This window comes from Glycine soja, chromosome 5, assembly GCF_004193775.1.
Source record: "Glycine soja cultivar W05 chromosome 5, ASM419377v2, whole genome shotgun sequence".
NCBI lineage: Eukaryota > Viridiplantae > Streptophyta > Magnoliopsida > Fabales > Fabaceae > Glycine > Glycine soja.
The window spans coordinates 12,310,457-12,318,042 of NC_041006.1; the positions used below are offsets into that span (position 1 = coordinate 12,310,457).

Sequence of the window (7,586 nt, forward strand, 5' to 3'; positions counted from 1 at the left end):
TAACATTAAATAGATAGTTAGAAGTTTACATCAAGATTTTTCAGTAGACTACTCCCCAACAAGAAGTTCTAGCCTTCCATTACAAGAAAAGCTTCATACAACAAGAAAAGGAATATTTTTGGTGAAAGAAAATGGAAAAAGATGAGGGAGAATGTCTTATCTCCAGCCTCTTTGCCTTCTTCTCTTTGTTTTCATGTAACAAAATGGCTGGCTAGTCTTGGTGACCTTTGGTTTCCCACCAACTCAATGTTTTAAAGGCTCTTGGACTTCTCAGCACACGAAGGCTCACTCAGCGAGCATGTCTCGTTGAGCGAGAGTAAGTGAAAATCCGCTAAGTGAGCTTGGTCACGCTAAGCGCGAGAAGAGACAACATCCTCGCTTGGCAGGCTGGCTGCACACTGAGCATGTTGATCTCTAACTTATCCTCTTCTAGGGTTTTGCATCCGCTAATCAAGCTAGCTGCCTCGCTAAGCAGATGAGGCTCGCTTAGCCAATCTGCCTCGCTAAGCGAGTTCATCAGCAACTTTTTACACCTTCTCTTCTTTAGCCTACAAACTCAGTTGAATTCAACATTAGATCACAAAAATGGAGTTTCTAATCTATAAATTCACACAAGAATGAAAATATTTACAATTTCCACAAAAGAACCATAAATTGGAGGCATATTTTCTTACAATTTTTCAATACACTAATAACTCATGAATAACAATTAACATTAGCAGCACCCACACTGTTGTGGGGACTTATGACACCTGTGTGGTTATTTCTTGGGCTAAATTCAATGCTTTTTAAGCTCTTTTTTGCTGCTTAAAGCTCTCCAAGCTCCTTCACTCTTCCTTTAATGTCAGTGATAGTGCTCCAAGTTCCTCTCCAAATTAGTTTTTCGGAAAATTCCTTCAAAAAAAAATCAAGTGTAGAAAGAAATAAAATTTAAATTTAAACTATGAAAATATTTATTTAAAACTTAACTAAAAATCGGCATAGAAAAGTTCAAAAGAATAAGAGACATCACGTAATTGTGCCAAAATGGCTACCAAATGTAGGACTAAATGACAATTTTCAGCAAGCTCCCACTGTGTGACGAGCGATGTGGACAAAGTTTGGAAGGAATAGACTATTTGAGATGACTTTCTTTGGATCAAATAGCCTATTGCGTAAGCTTCTTTGGATCAATTTTGAGTCAAAATCAAGACCCAAAAAATCATTGAAAAATAGACAAAACACATGTATGATTTAGGTCTTAATTTAGATCCAGATATTGATCCAAAAAAAGTTAAGGTAATAGACTATTTGACATGACTTTCTAGCTATTCTTTCACACAAAATTTGTATAGACTGTATTTCATGCATGCCATTTGTCTTCTCTTCTCTACAAAATTTTGTCAAACGGAATCTCAACCCAAAGATCAAACCAGAAGAAATTGAAATAATAGACATGCTAAAGAGGTGATAATTGTCACTAACTTTGGTTTTCCTCATGTCGTCTCGCTAAGAATGAGCATGAAGACCAAGTTTTGAGGTTTTTTATAGGGAAAAAGAGGAATATTCTTGAAGAAAAAAGGAGGGGAGGTCAGAGAGATGTAAAAATGTGGTCCACCTTTGATTTTATTTTTTTTATTTCAATTTAAACAAATAATATATTTATTATTCAAATTCTAAGAACAATAAATAAATTATTAGATCATACTTGAGTTGTCAAAATTAAAAAAAAATGTGCATGATTTTAAATGTAATTAATGTTTTTGAATCCATAAGAATCAAACTCAAGTAGTAGTTGGTTTAGAATAACTCATGAATATCGGTCAAACAACTAAGTTGCAACTCCTTAGTTAATATTTCAAATTTTTATATAAAACATTATGCAATTTTCTAATATATCTCTTGTCTTTCATATTCAATAGATTATGTCTCTTCTATATATTTTTTTTTATTTTCTCGCTCCACAATAAATGGTTAAGGATTTAAAGAATGGTTAATGCTTCATCAATATTGTAAAATGATAATCTAATGATTTTTTTTGGTTGAAATGTAAAAGAAAATAGACCAAGGGGAGTTTCAAGTAAAAGACGGTGCATCTAAAAACATTTATCTTCTTATTTAATAGGTCATTAAGAGCATTTATAGAATTGCTATATATTAAGAGCATTTAATATTAATTAAGAACATTTATAACAATTTTAAAACCCAACTCAACTTGGTCAATCGAACTGGTCAGACAAGGAATCAAACATATTGTTGAAGCATAACCCTTTTATGATATTCATGTTTTAATGAAACAAACTTTAAAGAAACAAATTTTAAGTCCTTTATACTTTTGCTACTAACATTTTGGCTTGAAGTGCTTTCAAAGAAATAAGACTTATCAAGAAGCAAGATGAAAAGTTGTGAAGCATTAGCCTATGCTAGTTGCTATTCATGAGTTAGTTTGGTATTGAATATTTGCAAAGAAATAGCGTTGCGCCTCCTATTTATGGTTCTTTTTGTAGGAATTGTACATATTTTATTTATTATGTGATTTTATAGGTTAGAAACTCCAATTTTGTGACCTAATGTTGAATCCAACTCAGTTTAAGGCCAAAGAAGAGAAGGTTAAAGTAGCTAATGACTCGCTTAGCGAAGTGTATCCGCTCAGCGAGATGCATCCGCTTAGTGAGACATCCTGCTGATCGAGGCCGTACCCGAATCAAATAAACATGAAAATGCAGTAACTAGGAAGTGATTCTAGGTTGTTTCCCAACGAGCAGTGACAAACCAAATGTTCATAATATACTTGCAATAACAGTAACGATTGGGGGGGGGGGGGGGGTTTGTTTGTTTTGTGATTAAAGAGCAGAACAAGTAAACTGGAATACAAAATTACTAATATTAAAAATGGGTTGTTTCCTTTGATTCAGAAGCCATTCTCTTATCCTGGGTTATGGAGAATTCGTCCCTAACAGTCAACCACTTAATCCAACCCTATTTCAATTTACTAAGCGAAAATCAACTTAGGGTTTTCAATACGTGATTAGGCACCACATACACCAGTTAGCCCTTCGTCCATTAAGCATGAACGCAAGTTAGGCTCAGAGGCAATTAATCGAACAGGAAGCGTGCACTGATTAATATTCACTAAATTGGGATAACTGATGAAGGGAAAACTGCCAGGAAACCACATTACAAGCGAAACCTCAAAGAGAGTTGGGCTTCGTCCTCAAAAGGAAACAACACCAGAAAATCTAGCCTTCTTGGATTCAAACAGAAAACGCAAATGAAACATGAAACAGAAACATAAATGAACAGAAACGTAAATGAACAGAAACGTAAATGAAAGTAGAAGAAAAAGCACGAATGAACTCGTAATTAGAAGCAGAAAACGGAAATTTGCATTAAGAATGAAAATTGTAACAAGGGAACAGAAAAACGTGAAAACCTAAAACCAAAGCTCTGAATAATGAAAATAGCATAACATAATGCCTTGCACGAATCCCAAGGCTGCTATTTAAAAAGAGTCACTCAAAGTCATTGGGCCCTATTACAATACTCTGGCCCAAAATGAAATAAACACTTAACAACATAAAATAAAATTGCGAAATTTCCTAATTAGAAATTAACTAAGGTAAGCGCTGCTTTATTTGCCCTCTTCAAGTCCATAACCAAAATCCGGGTTAAGCCCAATGTTTCATTAATTCCTGAAATTAGATTAAAAACATCAAATTAGCTAAATGAGCCCAAATAATAAAACTGCCTGATTAATTGACAATTAAGACCAATCAGTAATTAAAATGGTGCAAAAAGGGTTTAGAAAATAGAAGAAAATGATGGCACATCACCTGCCCGCTTAGCGGATGGGAAAACCTAGAAGAGTAGAAGTCAGAGATCTGTGCACTCAGCCAGCCTGCCCAGTGAGGATGTTGTTTCTTCTCGCGCTTAGCGTGTCCACTCTTGCTAAGCGAAAATTCACTAACTCTCGCTTAGCGAGCCATGCTCACTATGCGAGCCTTCGGAAGCTGAAGAGTCCAAGAGCCTTTAAAACACTGAGGTTGGCGGAGTTTCGAGAAAGGGAGACAAGTTTGGAGCAATAGAGAGAGCTTAGTTCAGGAAAAGAAGAGATTTAGGGTTTATAGGCTGGAGGAGACATCCTCCACCATCTTCTTCCAATTTGTTTCACCAAAAATAGTTTCTTTCTTAGTTTTGAAGCTTTGCTTGTAATAGAAGGCTAAGCTTCTTTGTTGGGGAGTTCTACTGAACAATCTTGATGTAATATTCTCACTATCTATTTAATGTTATTTTTTTGTGTTCATTGTTTCTATCTATACTTATTTTACATGCTTATGGATTGATCACCCATTTGTATGTGTAGTTAGGCTTTTTAGTTTTGGGAAATGCTTTAAAACCTTAGAACTTGATAGTGCAAGCTAGAAATCTGTATGTCTAGGAATGGAGTGTGATGATCTAGTCCATTTTATGTTGTAGGCTTAGTGCAACTCTTTTAGAACAAGTTTATTGAGGGATCAAGGACGAAATCTAAAGAGAGTTAGGCTCATTCATCTGAAGAATCATGGTTTGAGTAGTTTCTCAGCATAAGAACACTAGGATAACGTTAAATAGAGAAAAACACATTTTAGATATCAAGAGAAATTCAGTAGAATACTCCCTAACGCTCTAAACTTGATAGTTTTCACTTTCTATAGCTTTAGATATTTAGTTTATGTTCAAATAGAATTTCTAGTTAAGAACTCAACATTTGCCTTATTTAAATCCATGAGTGTTTACATACTGAATGTACATGGTCTAGGTGAAACAAATTCCCTGAGGATATAATACTCGATCCATTTTATACTACTTGTGCGAATCGGTACACTTACTGACCAGCGAACAACCTACGACCTTGATTCTCGAATATGAAGCATATCCAACATCAGAAGCATAAGGGCAATTAGGATTTCTATGTCAAAGCCCAAATATCAAAAGTAGTACATGACTAGAAGCATGATTATGAAGGTAGTTTAAGTCAAGGGGTAGATACCAGACGCTACACATGACAAGGATCATAAAAAGATGCAATGTTGAAGGAAACAAGTGAAGACAAACATTTCTACACAGTCGAGAAGCACAGACCAAGAATTATGAAGATCTATGTCATGTAATAGTTTACTGATGCACATGGCTTAGTGAAGCTATCTTAATCTAACGAGTCTATTTGCAAAAGAAAGGCAACCATGAAGATGAAATGTAGTCTCTCACAATCTATAACAATCAAGAAAAGATCAACACCATTCTGCAAAAGACTTACTTTTCTAAAGAAGTGGCAAGCCTCACCTTGACTATCCTGGAAAAAAGAGAAGTCATGAGTTATTGAGCAACAACATGCACCAACAAACATGTTTCAAAATTCAAAGTTTAGAGCAAACTATTACAACTAAGGAAGGAGGAAGAACAAGTTGTGTGTTGGAGACAACTCACAAAGGATATCCTTGGCCTCCGAGACAAGGTGCAACGGTAATCTTCAAAGTGCCTATATAAGTAGGTTGAACCTATATAAGGAGATTGAAATACAATTGGAGTTCTTTGTTAGGAAGGAAAATAGTATAGAGATGACATAGATCAAAAGTCATATTGTAAATATATATCTTTAGCTTTTGATACTAGGCTTCCTTAGCCCAAACTTTCTTGATTTGTAGAGCCAAATATATCTAGCCATAGAGAGTTTGTAAACATCTTCTCAAAGGGAGCTTACTAGTGGGTTTTTCATGTGAGATGTATTAGGTACCTGTGCAAATAGAACCCATCTGGATCTGCCCATTCTTATGATCACAAAGCTTAAAGCTAGTGCCTTCATTAAGTTTTCTAGGAATCCTGACTCAGGGGAGGTATCTAACGCTCTTTCTACCTAAGGAATTAGGATTAAAAAAATTATTGACTGATTTTTACATTAAAGCATGAATGAGAAATGTATGACATGTTAATGCATGAAGATACTAAAGAATATGTGAAATCGAGCCATGCAATAACTTCTACCATCCGTGTAACATCCTTTTAATTGTGTTTTCTTGTTTTAAAACCACATAAAAAGTATATACTTTCTTGCTTTATCACTTGATATGTTTGTTACTTCACAAATCTTCCTTGAAGTTTGTGTTTTTAGTGTTTTCTTGTATTGTTTTTAAGCCTAAGTTAATAGTTTGTTGCATTACTTATATTGTACGAGTGTCTTGGGAAACAATATATGGACTGATCCATGATATTACTTGTTCGATTGGTGCACTTGCCAAAATATCCCTGACAAATAACAAGAAATTCAACCCATTAAGCACCAAAACCAAATTCAAAAATCCAAATCTATTATTGCAACATTAAGGGCTTCATTTGAACTCTTCAAAACTACTATCACAACTCTAGATCTATTATTCAATTGCATAGAAGAAGACAAAAAATGCTTAGATCTAAAATGCACCAACCTCATACACTTTGATCTAAAATGGCAATGAAGATCTTCTTGGGGTGCTTCTTCTTCTTATCCTCAAATGCACCATCCTAATTCCTCTCTTAAGTGCCACATTGATAATACATTGCCTCTTTTGCCCTACAATTCCAACACGCTCAATCTCAAACACATTATTTGCCCGCGTCTAGTCCAACCCTATGCTAACTAAAATGGCAACACTGTTGACATCGTCACTACTGTTGACGACCTCAAAGTTGTTGTCAGTGATCTATATTTATTCCATCTTACTTTGTGCCATTAAGGTTTATGCTATGTTGTTCTGCATTGTGTTTCTTATTTGTATGTGTAAGAATACGAGGTGAGGACTCAAGGGTGGGGATGGGAGGGATAAGTTTGAATAGTGAATGGTTAGTAGGTTAGGGTTTCAAGAACGAAAGAAATAATGTGTTACGAGATTGAAAGATGGAGGAGGGAACAATGTGTTTTAAGGAAATGATGCTTAAATGGTTTTTTATTTTATTATTGCAATTTGTGGCTGCTATAAGGTTCCATAAATTGTTAATCCTTTCAAGAATACATTATTCATGCAATTTTTAGTCACAAAAAATGTAATAAAACAAATGTCATGTAATTACTTAGCATCCAAAATAAAAGAAAATGACTACAACACCAAATGAAATAAAAGGTTTGACGACTAAGACCTGTTGCCAAAAAGTTCAAGACAGAAATAATAAATTTGAAAATATTTAAGGATGAAAAAACATACTTTATCCTATTTTTAATTTCTAGGAATGTTTTTGAATTTTTTAATTTAAAATAAAATATTAAATGAATAGGAATTAGAAAGATAAAGAAACTTGTGTAGTATGAATTCCTATGAATGAATTCTGAATAAAAAATATTTTTTATAACCTTTAAACAAGCATCAAAATATATATTTTGATCTCCGGATTTCAGAAATCAATAATATTTCGTGAAACAAGTACTATGGTTCAAAATAAATAGTTATCAAAGTTAGTTTTTTTCCTTTCCCTAAAGAGTTAGGCCCAATACTATTGGACCGTACCATTCGGTGAAATTGACCACGCTGGTGCTGCATACCCTAGCGTTCCTATTTTCTATTGTGGCTGAAACAAAATAGTGTTGAACGACGAGGTAG

General features: G+C 34.3%; 1 long non-coding RNA gene across 1 annotated transcript; it reads right to left on the reverse strand.

Moving 5' to 3' along the window:
• LOC114411596 lies at nucleotides 1-1,576 on the reverse strand. Its single transcript, XR_003666495.1, has 3 exons — nucleotides 1,465-1,576; nucleotides 675-894; nucleotides 1-548 (listed from the first exon to the last, which is right to left on the reverse strand). It is a non-coding gene; the product is annotated as an uncharacterized LOC114411596 (long non-coding RNA).
• Nucleotides 1,577-7,586: the final 6,010 nt, after the last annotated feature.